This window comes from Corvus kubaryi, unplaced genomic scaffold (assembly GCF_017639235.1).
Source record: "Corvus kubaryi isolate FWS band 111438036 unplaced genomic scaffold, C.kubaryi_AGA036_p1.0 37392, whole genome shotgun sequence".
Taxonomy (NCBI): Eukaryota; Metazoa; Chordata; class Aves; order Passeriformes; family Corvidae; genus Corvus; species Corvus kubaryi.
The window spans coordinates 10,730,416-10,749,787 of record NW_024581131.1 but is presented as its reverse complement, the minus strand read 5'-3'; positions in this window follow the sequence as shown (position 1 = coordinate 10,749,787).

Below are 19,372 nucleotides of genomic sequence, written 5' to 3'. Positions count from 1 at the left end.
GCAGTTCCTGTCTACGTGATTTAGGAACTTGTTGGACATTGGTAAAAAAGTGAAAAGATCTTGCGTTTTAAGCTTTCATTGGGTAATTTACCTTTAAAAAGGCTGTGAGATCTTGATAAGTTGTCTTCTTGCTGCATTCTCTGCTCTGTGCTATGTCTAGGCCATGCCAGTGGCTTGTACTCCTTAGATAAGAATTAATAAACACCTATCTGGAGACTGAAAAGCATGAAGTCCCATTCGCCTCCTTTTTTCTCCTGGCAAAAAAATCTACACATCTTCCCCATCAGGGAAGACAACAATTAATGACGTGGACAGCATTAAATCAGTTTGGTGAAAGAGCTAGGAAAGTAGAATGGAACCCAGAATGGATAGCAGGATTCATCCATCTTCTTTCTCTAATGTCTTAAAAGTGTTGTATTTCCATAATTGTTTGAAAAAGAAAAGGCAATAAAAAACATACATAAATTTCGTCTAATTAAAAGTTAAACTGTATGCCGTTTTGTAGGGCACACAAAATTTATTCACCACATTCTCTTTGGTTTACAGCCAACTTTTCTAGTAGAAAATAGCTTTTGTGAGGGCATATGCCTCCTTATGAACTAATAATAAAATGTGAAACAATAATTGAGAACTCATAATATTAAATCTAAGAGAAAATTCTAAAATTCTTAACGTCTAAGAGAAAATGAGTTTTAACTTCAGTTTAATGTGAGCATTTACATCACAAGTCTGCTGGGCTTGTTTACACAGCTGATGGGTGCTTAGAGTCTGGCCCTTTGTGAATTGATGTGGATATAACAAGTGGTAAAGACATAGAGTCTATACAATAAATTCTACTCTGCAATATAATATGCTAAGAAAATTTGCACTTAACGTGTTGTTCTGATTGGCCCTTTACACATAACTGCAACTGCTGCTGTACCTAAATGAAACTCTTGTGGTTCTTTCCCAAAACCACACATATATACAATTTGGTCGTCATGGGAAGCCCAGCACTGGCAGTGACATGAGGTAGTACAGAGTAACCTCCATGTCCTGACCATGCCTTCTCCTGGCTACTGCAAAAATTAAGCCTGTCCTGGCTGGACCCAGGACAAGGAGGTAGTAGCACACATGGTTAATATGAAGATGTCAAGAGCCATTTTTAATTGCAAGTGATGCTTTTGGATGCATGAGGATGCTATGAATGTAACTGCTGTCTGACTGCATGATATGTCTAAAAGAAACCAAATTAAGATCATGGGAGCTCTGGTGGTTGCTAGAACTGGGAAAAGGAATCATCAGCCTGTCTACTTGCCATAGACCTAAGCTTTCTGATTCCTTTTATATGTACATTAACTTACATCTGAAATGATAAATTGGAGAGTTTGATGACAGCTTTCTGCCTAGACAGTAGATACTTTTACATACTGACTACCCTGAAATATCAGTTTCTCGCTTGTTGCCCTCACTTTGAGTCTTCCCTGGAACACTTGTAACTTTACAGCTTGAACAGTTTGGTCTGCCCCTGGAATCCCAATTCTTGATGATGGAACATGACAACAGTTTGTTCCCTAAATAATCTTATCATACTAAAGGAAAGTTCTTGGCAGTGGCTAATGTCTATCTAATCCCATCACAGGGAAATTCTTGGCAATCAGTCCTTGAAAAAAACCCAGGGAAAGTGAGTTTAAAATATTAAACCGAATAAATACCGTGATCACTTTAAAAAATAAAACAAGACAGGATTGAGTCAAGAGAGGGGGAAAACCAGATCTGATTGGATTTTTTCCATCGCAAATTAAAGTACAGCTGCTTGGGGCAGAGACATGATGCTGGGTTCTTCTTGCAGTAATTAGAAAGCCAGTGCTGCCAAAAAATGTTTTCCCATCTGCCACTCAGTTTGCAGGATGTTCCTAAAGCCCCTCTCAGAAGGCTGGTGTTCACTAATCCCAATCAGCCATGAAACTGAACCTGTAGCACACACCAACAAAACAACCCCAGAAAAAGAAACTGGGAGAGAACTTCTCTCTGTAGTCATGTCACAAAAATATTTGAAAATGTCAGACAAAGTAAAGCCTTGATCCTGAAAAGAACAAAAACTTTGTTGATGTTAATGATTCCTATGCAGACTAAGGAATGGTGGGCCTTTATAACAATGTTTAAAGTGTTATCTTTTTATCTGTTTTGAGTTGCTTTAGAAAAAGGCTTATAATGTTTTGAAATCAGACAGATTTTGTTTTCAGAATATTGTATCTTGCTTTTATTTTCAAAAGATAGAGATTCACGACTATGAAAAAAGGTACTTAGTAATTTTCAGGTTTTGTGATGAGGAAACAATAGGGAATTAACTGAGTTTGGTTGAAGAGGAGTAATAAGGGAGGAAATCTCTTCTACTGGAACATATAATCTTAGACCTCTTTTCCCCAAGTGCAGTTTCTTATTCTATAATACAGCTGTTTTTAGCTATTCTGATTTTTTACTTGTTTGCAGATGAGGTTTCCATTGGATAACCCAGTTGTCAGACTGAATTCTGTATTTCCCATAGGCATTAGAACTACTTAATTAATATTCAGTAGAGAGAAATTAAACTGATCACTTTTAACCTTAATGTGCTATAAAAAGACAAGGGAATATACAATCAATGTTATTCCTAAAAATTGCTTCCGTATGTTTTTTTGTTGTATGTGAGCTGAAGGTTTCTTAAATGTAGGGTGTTGATTTTTTGAGAGACTAATATAGAGGGTTATTACCTTTTGAATCTCTGAGAAGCAGAGATATTTCAGGTATTGCACAGTCATTAAGAAAAATGCCATCCATTTCCTTAGTAAATTTAATACTGAACTTGTAAACATATAATACCAAATAGCAAAAGGCCTTATAATAATTTGAAATATAGATTTTTATTGATAGATTTTATTCCAGATGTAGTAGGTATGAGTTTAATGGCATTACTTAAACACGTTTTCACTTTGTCATCATTACAGTTTTTCATATACAAAATTGAAACAAAATGTTTAATTTTATTCCATAGCATCGACAAGTGAGCCTGTGCTATATTCATGCCAAGGTGGTCTCTCAGCTTGCATGAGTATTCTGGATTTGCAGTGTGTGACAGTCAGACTCTTCAGAGCATTAAAGGAGAGAAATATTCTCACAGTCAGCTCCAAATGTCTCAGTACTCTGCAAGTAAATAGCTACCAGCATGAAATCCTTCAACTGAATAGCTGATGGGACTCTTTAGCTCTGGCAAGACAGAAATCAGTTGCCGATACCTAAAATGGCAGAGAATTGCAGACCAACCCCCAACAGGAGACAACCATTGGTGCTGAACCACCCACTGGGTGAGCTGGCAGAGCCTCCCATGACAGACAGAGCTCCTAGCAGAGAGGTAGAAGTCATTGCACAGCATGCTCATACTCATGGCTTGCTGGCTACTTTTGGAAACATTTCCAGCATCTCTGCTACCCAATGGCATTTTTTTACCTGTTTCTGAGCCTTTTTGGATTAGCTGACAGTCTAGAAACTCAAGAGTGGAAGCAATCCTGTGACCTTTGCTGCATCATGCAAACACCACCACATGCACAGCTAGTGCTCTGCAGCATTAATACAGAGAGAGAATAAACTTCTTTCAAGCAGTGGCTTAAATCATCTACAAAGAATGGCACAAATAAATGTATTCTTTTGGCCTTTCTTACTTCCTTTTTGCTCATACCAGTGCTACGGTACAAATCACATGGCTACACGGAAGTCAACTATTGCTGTACTTTCTGGAAAATCATAGCCTACAAAGGTAAATACTAAGAACTTTTGGTCACCGAGCAAGTGGTTAAAATAACTGCACAAAAGAAATACTTCTAAAATTTAAAACATATAATCATAATGAATAATTAGAGTATATTAGTATAACATGCTTAAATGCGTCATATACAGACAAGTTTTGTTGGATGAATCTTAATAGCTGGAGTAACATTGTAACAGATTAAGCAGCTAAGATCAGAAGATGCTTAACACAGAAGTGTGTACCTGAGGGGATTTCTCAGTTTAGCAGATTTACTACTAGCTCACTGCAGGATTCTTGGCACATTACCCAGTATCATAGAATCATAGGTTGTAAAGGGCTGGAATGGTTCATAAAGTTCATACAGTCCCAATCACCCCCACGATGGGAAGGAACACCTCCCACTAGACCAGGTCATTCAAGGCCTTATCCAATCTGACTTTGAACACTGCCAGGGTTGGGGCATCCACAACCTCCCTGGGCAACCTGTTCCAGTGTCTCACCACTCAAAGTAAAGAATGCCTTCTGACTATCTAACTTAAATTTTCCCTCTTTCAGTTCATACACATTACTCCTTGTAATTTCCTGACAGAGTCCCTCTTTGGTTTCCCTGTAGGCTCCCTTCAGATACTGGAAAGTTGCTATGAGGTCTCCCTGCAATCTTTTCTTCTCTAGGCTGAACAGCCCAAACTTTCTCAGCCTGTCTTTGTAGGGGAGGTGCTCCAGTCCTCTTACCAATTTCGTGGCCTCCTCTGGAATTGCTCCAACAGTTCCATGTCCTTCTTACGTTGGGGACACCAGCACTAGATGCAGACTCCAAGTGGAGTCTCACAAGAGCAGAATAGAGGAGGACAATCACCTCCTTTGTCCTGTTGGCCATGCTGCTTCAGATGGTTTGGCTTTCTGGGCTGTGAGTGCCCAGTGCTGGCTCATGGTGAGTTTTTCATCAACCACCACAAAGTCCAAGTACTACTCTGCTGGGCTGCTCTCAATCACTTTGAGTTTCAGTTTACTCCCATGCTAATGGAGTGTGGATGGAAATCAGGCATATTTAACTGTTCTCAGAATTACACAGAGCTCCGATTTAAACTGCAGTTGCAATATTAAATGCAAAAGGAAGTACGTTTGGCTGTCCATGTGGGTGTTAGACTGGCTGCTACAGAACTTACCAGATACTTTTAAGTGTTAGAGAGTTCCAGAGAACAGTGTACGTAATAAAATTGCATTAAAAATTAGGTAAACTTCATAGCAAAGTTTTTTAACATTTTTCATAAGGGATATGTCATGAAAGAAGATGTTTACAGTACCTTGAAAAAAATATAATTTTTCCAGGCCAGCAGAAAAATCAACCCAAAATGAATCTCCACTCATGATACAGAAGCAAGGACATATGAATATATTTTGCAAAAAAGTAAAGATGCATGTGCAACTTGATTTATGACATAAATAGATGTAAGGCATATTAGTAAAATTAGTGTATAGGGGTGTTAGCACAAATCAAAATATGCAGTACCAAATTCAATTGCTTGCTGCACAACAGAAGTACAGCAGTCTAATGGAGAAGATATAGTATGTCATAAAAAAAAGCAGAGTGGTTTCCAAGTATTGAATATATTATTGTCATTAATAACAGGGTAGTGCAGGATCTTGTGCCTGTTCTTATTAAACATCCTCATTAATAACTGGAACCAAAGGGTAACATTATTAATGAAATTCTCTGCTATTGATGACTTTGTGAAGTTGCAAGCCATCTCAAAGTATATTAAGACACCTGGAAAGCCTAGGAATAGGAATGAAAATTTAATTTAGAATCAGTCTGTGAAATGCATGTGCTACAATTTTGCTATCTTCACTGCATAATGAACTGAAGTTTAAAAATTCCTGAGACATACATAAATATAGCATGCATATGAAAGACATCCAAAAACGTGGCTTCAGTTGGAGAGAAAAGCCTGACAATCATAACCCTTAAACAGTAGAGTGTGATAGAAGAGCCTGTTGAAAATTACTTTATAATGCAATACGGGTAGATTTCTGATGTATTTTGGCTACATGTATATATGTATCCTACAACTCAGTATATATGAATACTACATGTATCTATGTATCCAACCACAGAAACATTTCTATCTACAAGTCTATGGTGTCATAAGACCCCTACCTTCAATATGTGCACACCATCAGAGTCATGGTGGAGTAAATGATTTGGAAAAATGGATATGATACTTGCATGTTAAGTCATAGCCTGAATACAAAACTAAAAGTTAAGCAAATTGTTTTAGGGAATCTGCAGAAGTGCAAAATCAAGCAACCATACAAAAAGATCACAGAGCCAGGATTGTCTTATCCATGTCTGAAATATAAAAAGTAAATGAGTAAATGGGTAAATTTACATTAGTCCTTTTGAATGAGAAATGGCCAGTCTCCGTGTCAGTCACAGAAGTATTGGAAGTGATGGTTAACTTGGGTGTTCTGTATGAATATATGGTCTAAGGCCTTGACAAAAAAGTTTCTTGACATGGGAAAATACCTTTTATGAGAAAATAGGACAGTTATATTATCTGGCATAGCGAAAGCTAAATTTGACAAATAATGGTGGGAAAGCAACTGTCCTTCAAGATGTAAAGATAGCTCTGTGGATTAACATGGAATTACAGAAAGAACTTCCCCAGCTTCCATAAATATTATCAATATTTATAACCATCAGTATCAAGTTCCTACCAGTATCTGGTATGTTAAACATATTAATGATAAAGTATGGGTTTTTCAAACTTCTCTGAAACAAGCCACACACACACTTGTATTTTCAATTTTCATAAAATTGAAAAGAGTTGTATCTTAAAATACTGTGTGGCAAGTATCAGAGCAGTTTAAATAATTTGTCAGAAATTCAATAGGAAATAGTCACATATTTCATAGGAAAGCTTCACCTGAGATATTCCTTTGTCTTGGATCTGTGCTGTCATTACGGTGCAGTGCATACTAAGCCTAACACTGATCCATATGCTGCTCAGGAATGTTAATATGGAAGTGTTCAAAGCCAGGTTGGATGGAAGTCTGAGCACCCTGGTCTACAGAAAGATGTCCCTGTCCATGGTAGGGAGTTTGGAACTAAATGATCTTTAAGGTTCCTCCTAACCCAGGCCATTCTATGATTCAATGAAAACCAGATGTTTCTTACAGATCATAAGTACCTGGTGCTGGGCTGCTGCCAAAATAGTCCAACTGCTGCTAGTGATAGCTTCAAGAGATGGGAAGGTGCCCACAGGATTTTATTCTTACAAGTTATCAAAAACAGTTGACTGTAAGAGCCTGTTACTGTTTTTCACAGTAAATAATGTATTTACTGAATGTGTTGAATGTTCTCTACAAACATGAGAAAACCTTAAGCTGCCAGTTACACTAATTTTACTGCCGTTCTGTTACTGGTTGTCTATGTCATACTGAGTTTTTTTCAGTGATTTAGTGAAGGAAATTTTCCTTCAGCATGGTGAGCATTTCTGGTATTAAAATAAATTGTGTATTGTAAAGTGCAGGTAAAGAAACACAGTAATGCTAAGTTTAATATACAAGTAAAAAAGTCATAAACACCACTGTTTTGAAAAAAAAAAGACATGAAAGACCAAACTGAGTTTATGAAATGACATTAAATATTTTCAAGCCTCTCAATTATGTTTCACTAATAATGACTGCTACATGAATCAACACACCTTGCTCAGCAGATCAGAAACATAGTTGTGGATGATTAGCAGCTTGAACCTGGAAGCTCAAAGGAAAGTAAAAGGTTAAAATTGTATGATATCATATTCAGTGTCCCATGGCACATAAAGAGCAATATACTGTCATTCATGCTAACATTAACTACTGTAATATTTCAGGTAAAAGAGTATATCTCTAAGGGATAATACATTCAATTAATTAGGGATCAGAGTCAGGAATAGGTTCTCAAATAATTTCTGCTTTTCCCACAAGATAATTTCAGAACTGTCAGTAATATAAATGAAAAACAGTAGCAACGCTATCTGGCACTAATTTTAGCAGTTACCCCTACTGTGACGGTAAAGATTGCCTCCTGCAATGGTAATAGCTAACATTTGAATGGTGCCTTTCATCTCCAAAAATCCCCAAATACTCTACAAATTAGAAATTTGGTCTTTCTGGGTATATGCAAATCCTTGATGAAGGAGGTCTGAGACAGAAAGAGTATTGCTTTTTTAACATCTATGCATCTGATGACCCTGCAGACTTTATCCAGAAGCATACATTGATCTTTGGAAGTTAAATTACTCAAATGGAAAAAATCATTTAGACATCAGGAAGAAAATCAAGTGTGCAAACCATATGTCCAAACCCTCAAACACTGGTTTATTGGAACAAAAATGTTCAAAGAATTATACTTTGTAGTGACAGTTCTTTTCCTTCCTTCCTCTTTGCATTTCTTTCATAAGTATGATTTTCCTTTACCCAGTTACTCACATGCAAATATACAAAACTCCTTGTAGCAGACGCATGGCTCAGTATATATATTTGTTATATGCTTTTACCAGTATTAATTCTACCATTACCATGCAGGGATAACTCCCATCACTTTATCTGAAACATTCAGAAATGGGAATTTATTAAACACACTTTCTTCATGTTATGAAATACGGTAACCCTGAGCCAGCACAGAGGTTAAGAAACTATATAAAGAAGCTATTTTTCTAGATTGAAATGACTGAAGAAATGGGCTGTTTTATCAGTGGCTACTGACAGTGACATCTGGGCAAGGTATGTGACTGAGACACAGGCTCCTACAGACAGGTTGAGGGGCCTTTACAGATCCCAAGAAGTGGGGAATCTGTTTTCAGGCTCAGTTGTGACTCAGTGGTAAGTACGCTGCATTTCTAGACAACTGTTCTTCCTCACAAGCATGGTTATTCACCTTGCTAGAGGAATGAAAGCTCATTTTGACCTAACATTTTTTAATACGGAAGAGATAAGGTTTTACTTCTGATTTATCTTTTTTAATGTTAAACTATGTTTTCTTCATCAGCCAGTGTGATTTCATATCTTGTTCATTGCAGATGCATAACACCTAAGCTGGGGCTCTGAAATTCTCAAAGAACTTTAGAGAAATCCAGAAATGTGTTTGCAAATTTAATCTTTAATCGAGGTGCTAGCCCAGCTTTAGCAGAGCACTGAAGTACATTTTTGAGACTAGTTTACTTTGATGGAATGTAAGCACCTGCTTAAATTGGAACACATATTTAAATAAGCACCTGCTTAAGTGATTTGCTGAAACTGAGTTTCCACTACTTTCTCTGGGAGAACCTTTATGCCCTTCTCAGCAGCAAGCATCAATAAAGAGGCCTGATTACATTATAAAATGTCTAACAAATAATGTTTAATGCTGACTTTTTAGGCCATCACTGCTGGGAATAGCAAATAGTTTTTACTTTGCCAGGTGAGATTAATTTCTAAATAAATGAGGCTACAAAATACCCTACACAGCACCTGTGGGCTGTTCTGCTCCTGTAACTGGAGAAAAAAACCCCAAGATAATGATGCCTTTTAAAAGCTTACAGTTTGAAATATGTGGCATTATCTTTTGTTTATTTTCTCTCATTAAAAATAAAAAAAAGAAAAAAAATCCCAGATAGAAATATTATAGGTAAAATAATAGGCAATGATTTTCTCTTGTAGCTCTGCTTTAAAACAAAATGCTGGGGTTTTTTCTCTCTGTTGTGTTAAAATGTGCCAACATGGATGTAAATAGAATGTGCAAATAGGGGAAGACTGACCAGCTCTCTTGAGAGCAAGCTGATAGTATCCAATAAATACCCTCACTGTTTGGAGCTTTCTAAACTGAAAAAGAAAACCGGAGTAAAACTTCTGAGATATATTTCAAATTGGGAGAAAACAAGTAGTCTTTATTAGCAAAACCTAAATGCTGTCAGTACAAGTAAGCCTCACTTATGCTATTCAAATTTAATGCTGTCCACTATGAATCTGCTCTTTTAATCAGTTAATGTTATTCAATTATCATTAAACAACAAACCCTATATTTTTCTCTGACAATTTTTATGCATTGATTCATCACTAGTATCACCTACCAATACTAATTTTTTAGAAGATTTTGCTTTTAAAGAGGCATTATAAATGAGGCTGACAGTGGTCTGTCATAGAGGGCCTGTGGAGATAGGCCCATTGTGAGATCGTGCTGAAGTTCCCTTCCCACTAAGAGGAAGTTACTGTACTTCCTTGGGTTACTGGATTCTTAAAGATCCATAAACATAAAGATGCTGTTCCAAAAACACAGGAAAAGAAGCCTAAGAGAGAGGATAGAGAGGACTGACTGTATTTCCATGTCTGAATACACACTAAAACAGAAGGGATCTGCTTAGGACAGATTGGTCTCTTTCCGTTTCTAATCCATCCCTAGAAGAATCTGTTCTACTGCTGAAAGCAACAGCAGTGTGACATAGGTAACTCTTGTCAGCCCATTCAGACAGCCTTGCATTAGTGTTACAGTTAGGATTTGATCAGGGCTTCTGTGCTAAAGTGCATTTATCTCTGCCATACCAAATATTAGCTCATTGAAAAGGAATATGGTTAGCATTTGTCTAAAAACTTCAGTGATGTACACAAATATTAAAAATTGTAATCTTTGTAGTTTGACATTTCAAGTGTGATCCAAATGCATCCAAATGGGGTAGGAAGAAGAGGATAGTGAAAAATACTTGCAAATATAGATTCCCAAAACTCAATTTGAAATTATAACACATCTAGGGGTAACTCACCTGAAAATTTTGTTTGGAGATGGAACAAATCTTCCACTTAATTCATTGCTAATTCTTTTATCAAAATATCCATCCTAAAATTAATCATAAAGAAAGTCAACTTTCAATTGTATGATTAGAACGCCAAATCACAGGTTTTCTGGATAGATAAAGAGATTATTATTTTCACCTTCTTGATTCTTGCTATATTTTAGCATAATTTCAAAATGTGTAAGTCAAAAAAAGGAAAAATAAAGAGAAACTCATCTGTTTCTTTGAATCCTTTATTATGATGTATAAATCTATACATATTTATATATATATGAATATAAAAAGAAATGGCCTTCTGAACATCTGGGAGTATCCTCATTGGTATTAGCAGTTTCTAATTACACTCCAGAAGAACCACATTAATGGCTTTTCAAGCACAGCAGTGCATGACTTTGCCTTCTGTAGAATGTGGTAAGAAAATTATCACTTCGAATAGGAGAAATATGAGGACTTCTGGAGTCAAAGATTTCAGCAGCCATGTTCCTGTGTGACATAGATTTGTCCTGCTCAAAGCATTAATTAACATGATGCTATGAATAAGTGAAGATCTGGACAGAAGTTTCCAGCATTTTCAAAGGTTTTGCTGAAGCGTTCTATGGTATACAGTTCAGATTTTATAGGCAGTGTGGTTATTGTAAAGATGTTTCAATAAAAATGTATTATTTTGTGACCTAAATCACATGATCTGGCAACTCGTATTATTGTAATACAGGTGCTGTCACCTCTCATAAAGTTGTTAATTTCTAGCAAAATATCGGCTACAGTAAATATTTATGTTGAGTACACTTTGATTTCTCTACTGGCTTACAATCTGTGAAAAATAAAAGCACCTTCCTCTTTTTCCGTGTTTTGTTTTTTTTTTTTTTAGTCTGTCTGTGTTCATCAAAATAGGCTGGTGAAAGGCAGTCTGGGGAACCGGTTGTTTTTGGAGGCTGTCCTGTGGTGCAGAATCGAGTAGTCAGAGTTGCTTTTGGTTGTTTGATTACAACAGTGAAATCTCAAGGCCGCAGACTGCAAAAGAAAACCTTTATTTTGTAAGCCAGTTATAACCTGCTGCAGCAATGTCTTTCTGTTCAAGTGCCCAAAGAAATATGCCTCAGTAGGGTGTTAACTTTAAGCCTAAAAAATAATTGTTAAATTGTCCATTCCCAACACTGGTACTTTCTGGCCAAAAGGGGAACCTATTTTTTCTTTCTGTATGTTACTCTACTCAGCAGTGACAGGCAATTACCTCCATGTTAAAACTTTGAAAAATGTGGATTAAAAGTAAGAGGATGAGGTTAAAATGCTGAAGGATCTTATTTTCAGATAAAGGAAAAATTTAATCCAGTGATAACAGAAAACATCAGACTAGACTTTTTTCCTTTTATATTTTCTAAATAGCTGCTATAGGAAAAATGGACTCTATAAGGACATTTGCTAACGTGTTTCTGTAGTTCACCTCCTCTCATTTTCATTTAAGAAAATACAAGCCTAGCACCTCACTTACCCTCAAAATTAACTTCTAACTCAGAATCAGATTGCTCTAGCTCTAGCAGCTATTTTTCTCTGTTGAGAACCTCCCACCTTCCTCAACTACACAGTATTCATGCAGATGTATTTGTAACTTCATAGGTTGCATTATGCATATGATAGAATTCAATTTTTTAACCTGAATATGTTGTAAATCATTGTGCCAAAGACTACAGCTCTCAGTTTTTCAGGGAATTCAATGATCTATTTAATTCAGAGCACTGATAGCTCATTCAAGTAAGCACCCCAAATGTTGGATCACTTTCCATTGCCGTTACTATATATAGGGTCGGGTGTCCTCCTGCTTGCCTTTCCTCTTTCTCTCTTTCTGTCTCTCTTCCTTTCACTTTTGTTATGGCAACAGGTAAGCAGCTTAAAGTATTCATGGCATGTAAGAGAAACCCAATGGTAATTCAGATACAAGAGCACTCCACATTTGGAGATCTTGTCTCACAGTTCTGTCTCAGGATAAAATCCAAATTCTGCTTCATGTCTTTTGCTCATTAAATGTATATATTTTTCATATAAGAATAAAATTCTTAACAGATTTACTTCCTTATGGAAGCAAGCATGAAAACTCAGCAGTTCCTGAAAGAAATAACAGGAGATTGAGATTACAGACTGCTTCCTCAGTCACAAAAGCTCAATTCATAGTCATGAGTCTGCAAGGCAGATAAATTGTTCTGCTACATTATAAAATTTGTCTCTAATCTTTTCTTTATGTACTCATACAACAAACATTTGCTGTGGCCTAGGCAAAATTATTCATTTCTACTTGTACCAGTTGTTTCAAGCTATTTCTGAACATAGCATTTACCAAAGGAAATGCAACAGGTTATTTTTTTTTAAATATGTCATGGAATGATTTTTACACTGCTAACTTTCTCTTTGATTACTTCAATTTTTGTCACTCGAATGAAAGAGATATTTTGAGAAGCACAGAAGTCCTTGACTATCTTTTTAAGCCCTTTTTAAGGCAGAAGTGCTGCTTGCCTTTTTCCAGCTGTTTCTTATTTCTTTCCTGTTTCTTTCTACAGCTTTTTGACTGGGGCTTCCGTGCTTTTGCTGAACCTCCAGCCCTCTTGGGACTCAAGCTGACATGAAGTTGTTATTGCAATGCTTTCAGGTATGAGCATGAATCAGTGCCTGAAACCCTCACATTCTACTTTGAGGAATCCAATATGAATACTGTGATTCACATTGTAGCACATGCCAAATAAAAAGGAGATGCCCATCACAATGCTTCATTAACACTTTGTGACTTTGCACTGCTCTGAAAAAACCAAATCAGCTGTGTCTCTGTCCAGTGCTCACAAGAACATGTATTCCAATGAGCTTATCACCACAGCACTCCAAAAAGGGGCTATCAACATTTGGGGCTTTCAAAAATAATTTCATCTATCTAGAGAAAGACAATTTTGTGGAAAGGGAAGATAGGTCTTCTTTTTCCCTTCACATAACCAATTCAGCAGTTCACCCCTAAACTGATGCACAATTTCATCTGTCTCCTATCAGGCTTCCCTTTCCCTGTTTTTAAAACAGTAACTTGCAATTTTTTAAAATACAATTCCATGCCATGTTTTAGCAGATTGTGTTTCCTTTTATTTGTTACTAAAGGTCAAGGCCAGTGGGCCTCTGGGTTGCATGCCAAAGCCTCAGAAAGCACAGCTGACCATGCCTGAGTCAGCCCAATCTGACCTGTGCAGTGGCGCGTACTTGCTCCCTTCATCTCCAAGAATTGGTAACTCTGATGTCCTGCAGGTGTCCTTTTGAGCGTTGTCATTGTTTATTTTGATTATTTTATCAGGTCTACTTCTCTTTTGTACTTGACTTTACAAACAAGGCATAAAATATCAGAAGAAAAGTCCTTTCAGGGGGAGTATTTTGACATGTGGGAGATACTATTGACACAGTATCATGTAAAGCTGGAAAACTAATGGAAGACTGAAATGCAGTTAAAAAAAAGCTTTCTGTGATGATAAATATTTTAAAAGTATTTTCAAACTGGAGGAGTTTTAGGTGGATCATTGGTTTTTGCAAATCATCTTCCCTACACAAGAACATGTGCTCAGAAAGTCTTGTTTCTTGGGAGAGTATGTCAGTTCATTCACTCTCAACTCATCAAAAAGGAATCAAAATCAGTCACTGCACCCTTAGGCAGGTGATCTCCTACAGTCTTCAAAGAAATTTTAATTAAAAAAGCAAGATGGATTTTCTGTTTGCTCAATTATTACTATAAAATGATTTATGGACAATGCGATTGAAAACATATACCTGTTACTAAAAACCTATCTTTCAAATTAAACAGTCCTTTCTAATGTATGATCCACCTGGAAAGACCAAATAATGGCTTGAAATTAATGATTTCGATTATGGTGGTGAACTTACCATACATTTAATAACATCTAAGGAAGATATTATGCTAAAAAAAGTGAAAAGGAGTATCTCGTCACTTCCTGGTGTTAAGACTGTTGCCAGGAAAGCAACTGCTGTAATATGAGAGAAGTATTGCCATGTCCCGAGCTCCAGGGTCATCTAGAATCAGATGTCACTTTTCTACATTGGCTGATACCTTGCTTGAAAAGGTTTTCAGTCCTGGATTTACGGACTTATCTGATAGCAAGGTGACATATGCAAGACACACACACTTTGCCAATACTGTCTTTGTAATGCAGTTAATTTGACTTTTAATTCCTTGTAAAAAATTACAAGGCAAAACTGGAAACTCATAAATAGCTTTTGTTTAGGCTTCAGTTAATGGAAATAGATTTATTTGTTGAAAAATACTGTACAGCTCCATTGATGAAGCCTTAACATTCCAATCTTCTACTACTCATTTTAGCTGCAAAAGTCTCATTATGCAATATGTGCAGTAAAGTTTTTGAGTAAAGTCAAATCAAGTCCACCACTCAACTATGTCCCCAAGTGCCACATCTACTTGGTTTTTGAACACTTCCAGAGATGGTGACTCAACCACTGCCCTGGGCAGCCTGTTCCAATGCCTAACTGCCCTTTCAGAGAAGAATTTTTTCCCCATGTCTGATTTAAACATCCCCTGGCACAACTTGAGTCCATTTCCTGTCACTTGTTATCTGGGAGAAGAGACCAATCCTCACTTTGTTACAACCTCCTTTCAGGTTAGGCTTAAGAACCTCCTATACCTAAATGCTGGAACACAAATAGCCATAACTGTCCCAGGAAAAAGGAAACTAGTGTTTTCCTCCAACAGGGATGGTTTGCACTTCCAGCTATTCCCTGGCCCACAGGCAATTTGAAAGTCTGGCAGAAGGATTCATGGATTCCTGGTTCTGACAGTGATAATCTGCCTGTTCTTCACCACCATTTTTCCTAGAGACTTATCAAAAAACTTTAAAGTGTGTAGCACATGAGCAACGCAGCTCAGAATGATGAAAAAGGCAACCAGGAGCAGCCTGTCACCACCAGAATAATTTATCTTGCCTAAAGACTTTTGCCAGAAGGCCATCTCAAGAAAAATGGTGTTCAAGAGCAGGTGGAGGGCCAGGTAAGTAGAGGTAGTTGACCTTCTGTAACACCATATAATTCATATAACCTATGAGATGTAGGCTGATCATGCCCAGTGTTAGAGTAGGTTTTCATTTTGTGGCCAGCACAGGACTTAAATCTAAATCACGTCTTCAAATGTTCCCTTCGTGTTTAAGTCAGCTAAGGACAGGTAAGAAACAAAATTTTAAATTCTCTCTCTCCCATGGGAAATTTTGATTTTTCACATTCGTTTTCATCAAAAATCTAGCTGATATACCAGAGTTTCTTGTGAAACATAGAATTACATGGAATTATAGAATTTATATTTTGAATTGATAATATTAATATATCCCTTTTCCCATAACATTAAGCTGAGTGGCCGTGTTAGTCTAACTGGAAATCCTTCTTCAGAGAGGTATGGAAATGGGATCAGAAATAGAGAGATTTCCCAGGGGTGCTGTGACTACTTAGATCAATAAACAGTCTCAAGGTAGACCATCCCCGAAACAAATATTATGGTTTGCTTTTCCTGATCAAGAAGTGATCAGTTCCCAAATTTTACAGTAAATGTTATCATCTTGTGGAGGCCTACATTTTCCATGAAATCATTGTTGTTAGGGAAAACTGGCCATTCCTTATATTTATAGTAAGTATCTGTTCTGATCTGAGGAAGTAATCATTCTATATGATCCCCTTACAAGCTTGTTTCTGTTTACATTTGTATATCCATGCAAGGTACTACATGTTGATTTAGGAGCAACCAAACAGGCTGCAGACATGTTTGAAAATGAGGTGCAAAGTCAGATGTCAATGAGAGATGATGCACAAGACAAATTAACTAACACCTGCAAGTACAAATTATCAAAAATCCTCAGTGTATATCATAAGAAGTAAGACAGTCCCTTTATTCATTCAACTCATTACTACAAGTGATAGTTGGACTTTTTCTTTTACAGACAATTTTCCAGGTGTTCTCACATAATTCTTATGGCCTCATATGAGGGAAAACCATGGTAGCCATCACTACCTCGCCACTATCTAATACTAATGCAAAAGTAGGTTGGTTCTTGATCATTCCCACTGAATACCTACTGCTTGGTGTTAAGCAGCTGTGTAAGTGCTTTCCAACTTAGGCCTCATAAATGGATTTTTACTAGTAGTTCAGCAGTAAAAAGAATCTTAAAGTCATTATTATGACAATTCATCGTACAGTCTCTGCAATGCTTTGTAATTGTCATTTACGCCATTGACTTAAATAACAATTTTATGTATACGTAAGCACCTACACACACAACCAATGGGTTAAACTTCCAGGTTGGCAAAGCATTTCAACTTCCTGGCTGCAAAATGACATTTTTTAGTAGGGTATGTAGAAACTGTCTTTAAACAAATGAGCCCATTGCTGGGTATCAGAATCCAAATGGGAAATGCTATTTAGTGGTTAGAAAAAAAATTGTCTGCATGGTGAGGAATAGATTAGGCTGCCTCACAGTGACTGAGCAGATATAATAGAAGATGATATGAATGTGGAAATAGTAATTTGCAATGGGCCTTGTAACACTTGTGGCACGTATCTGTACAGTCAGAACATGGTAGAATGGTTCTACCTTTCTTTGTCAAATAAAAGATGTGCTTCAGACATTTGCCTGACTGAGCCTTGTGAAACCATAAGTTTGCTGACTCTTCTGCTCTATTTAGGACGGACTATTTAAACAGTTGCATTACACAGTGACAGTTTTCTTTTGAACAGAGAACATGCACCCGGTAGCCGCATTTCTGAAAATAGCATTTTTAGCTTCTCAGTTTTGTGGCATCCTCTGCACTGTTTTATTTAACTTTCAGAAATAAAATTATTTGAAATATTTAACTTTAAAAAGAATACTCATCACAGAATCATATGATATCCTGAGTTGGAAGGGATCCACAAGGAGTCATTGAAGTCCAACTCCTGACCCTGTCAAAGACTGAGCCCAAGAATCACCATGTGCCTGAGAGCATTGTCCAAACGCTTCTTGAATTCCGTCAGGCTTGTTGCTATGCTGTGACCCCTTCCCTGGGGAGCCTGTTATATTGCCCAAACATCCTTTGGGTGAAAAATCTTTTTCTAACATCCAGCCCAAACCTCCCCTGACACAGCCTCATGCCATTCCCTCAGGCCCTGTCACTGGTCACCAGAGAAAAGTGATCAGTGCCTATCCCCTTGCTTCCCCCTGTGAGGAACTGTAGACTGTGATGAGGTCTCCCCTCAGTCTCCTTTTCTCCAGGCTGGACAGACCAAGTGACCTCAGCTGCTCCTTGTATGGCTTTCCCTCAAGGCCCTTCACCATCTTCATTGCCCTTCTTCAGACACTCTCCAATAGTTTTATGTCCCTTTTATGTCGTAGTGCCCAAAACTGCCCCCAGGACTTGAGGTAAGGCCACACCAGCAGAAAGTAGAGAATGACAATCCCCTCCCTCCCTTGCCCGGCTGGAAATTCTGTGCCTGATGCCCCCAGGACATAATTGGCCCTCCTGGCTGCCAGGGCACTGCTGACTTATACTTAATTTGCCATTGACTGGGAACCCTATGTCCCTTTATACAGGGCTACTCTCCAGCCTCTAGTTCCATAGTCTGTCCATACATACAGGGTTGCCCTGTCCCAGGTGCAGAATCTGGCACTTGGCCTTGTTAAATTTTACATGGTTTTTGATTGCCCAGGTCTCTAATTCGTCAAGGTCTCTCTGCCTTCAAGGGAGTCAACATCTCATTCCAATTTATTTTTGTTGGTACATTTACTTAGTATACCTTCAAGTCCTGCAGCCAAGTCATTTATCATCCATGCTCTGCAAGAACCTCCTGGGCGGTGTGTGCCTGGCTGTCTTTCCAGTAGAAAACAGTGAAGCTCCCCATGAACACCAGGGCCTGTGAGAGAGGCTCCTTCCAGCTGACTGTAAAAATCTGACTTCCTCTTCCTGACAAGGTGGCCTGTAGCAAACACCCACAGCAGTGTCACACATTGCCTGTCCCTGAATTCTTACCCATCAGCTCTTGACTCCTTCTTCATCTACCCTTAGGCAGAGCTCAATACATCCCAGTTGTTCTCACATAAAGAGCAGTTCCACCACCTCACATTTCTAGTGTGTCTTTCCTAAAAAGAATAAAATCATCCATGGCAGCATTCCAGTCACGTGAGCTATCCCACCATGCCTCTGTAACTGCAATGAGATCGTGGCCCTGTGACCTCACACAGATCTCACATTATTCCTGTTTATTCCCCATGCTGTGTGTGTTGGTGTACAGGCATTTCAGAGAGGTAATCAAGTGTGCAGATTTCCCAGCAAGGGTGCAATAGGCTCCACAGCCATACACACCCTCGAAGTGGTTTGCCTTCTGGATCTCATCTTGGGAGGCAGATAAGGAATGTTTGTCACTGCTCTGGTTGGCCTGGCTTATTCCCCAGTTAGATGTGATGCAGTAAACATTGTCTCTTTGGACGCCCTACCCAGAGTCCTTCAGTTTAAAGCCTGCTTCACCAAGTTAGCCAGCCTGCTGCCAGAGATCCCCTTTCCTCTTCTATACAGGTGGATGTATATTTGAAATATATTTGAAGGCTTGATTCATAGTGTTGGAAGATGGTACTCTAAATTAGTTGCCAAAAATAGAAAAGAATGAAAGAGGTTTATGTGTCTTTGTCAATGATGCAATATTAATAAACTCAACAGCTTCCCTGGGGTACCTTGAGAGTCTGTCTGGTACTGAGAAGTTGTGCAAAGCTGTAAATTTTTCCCAGTACTGCTAAGCACA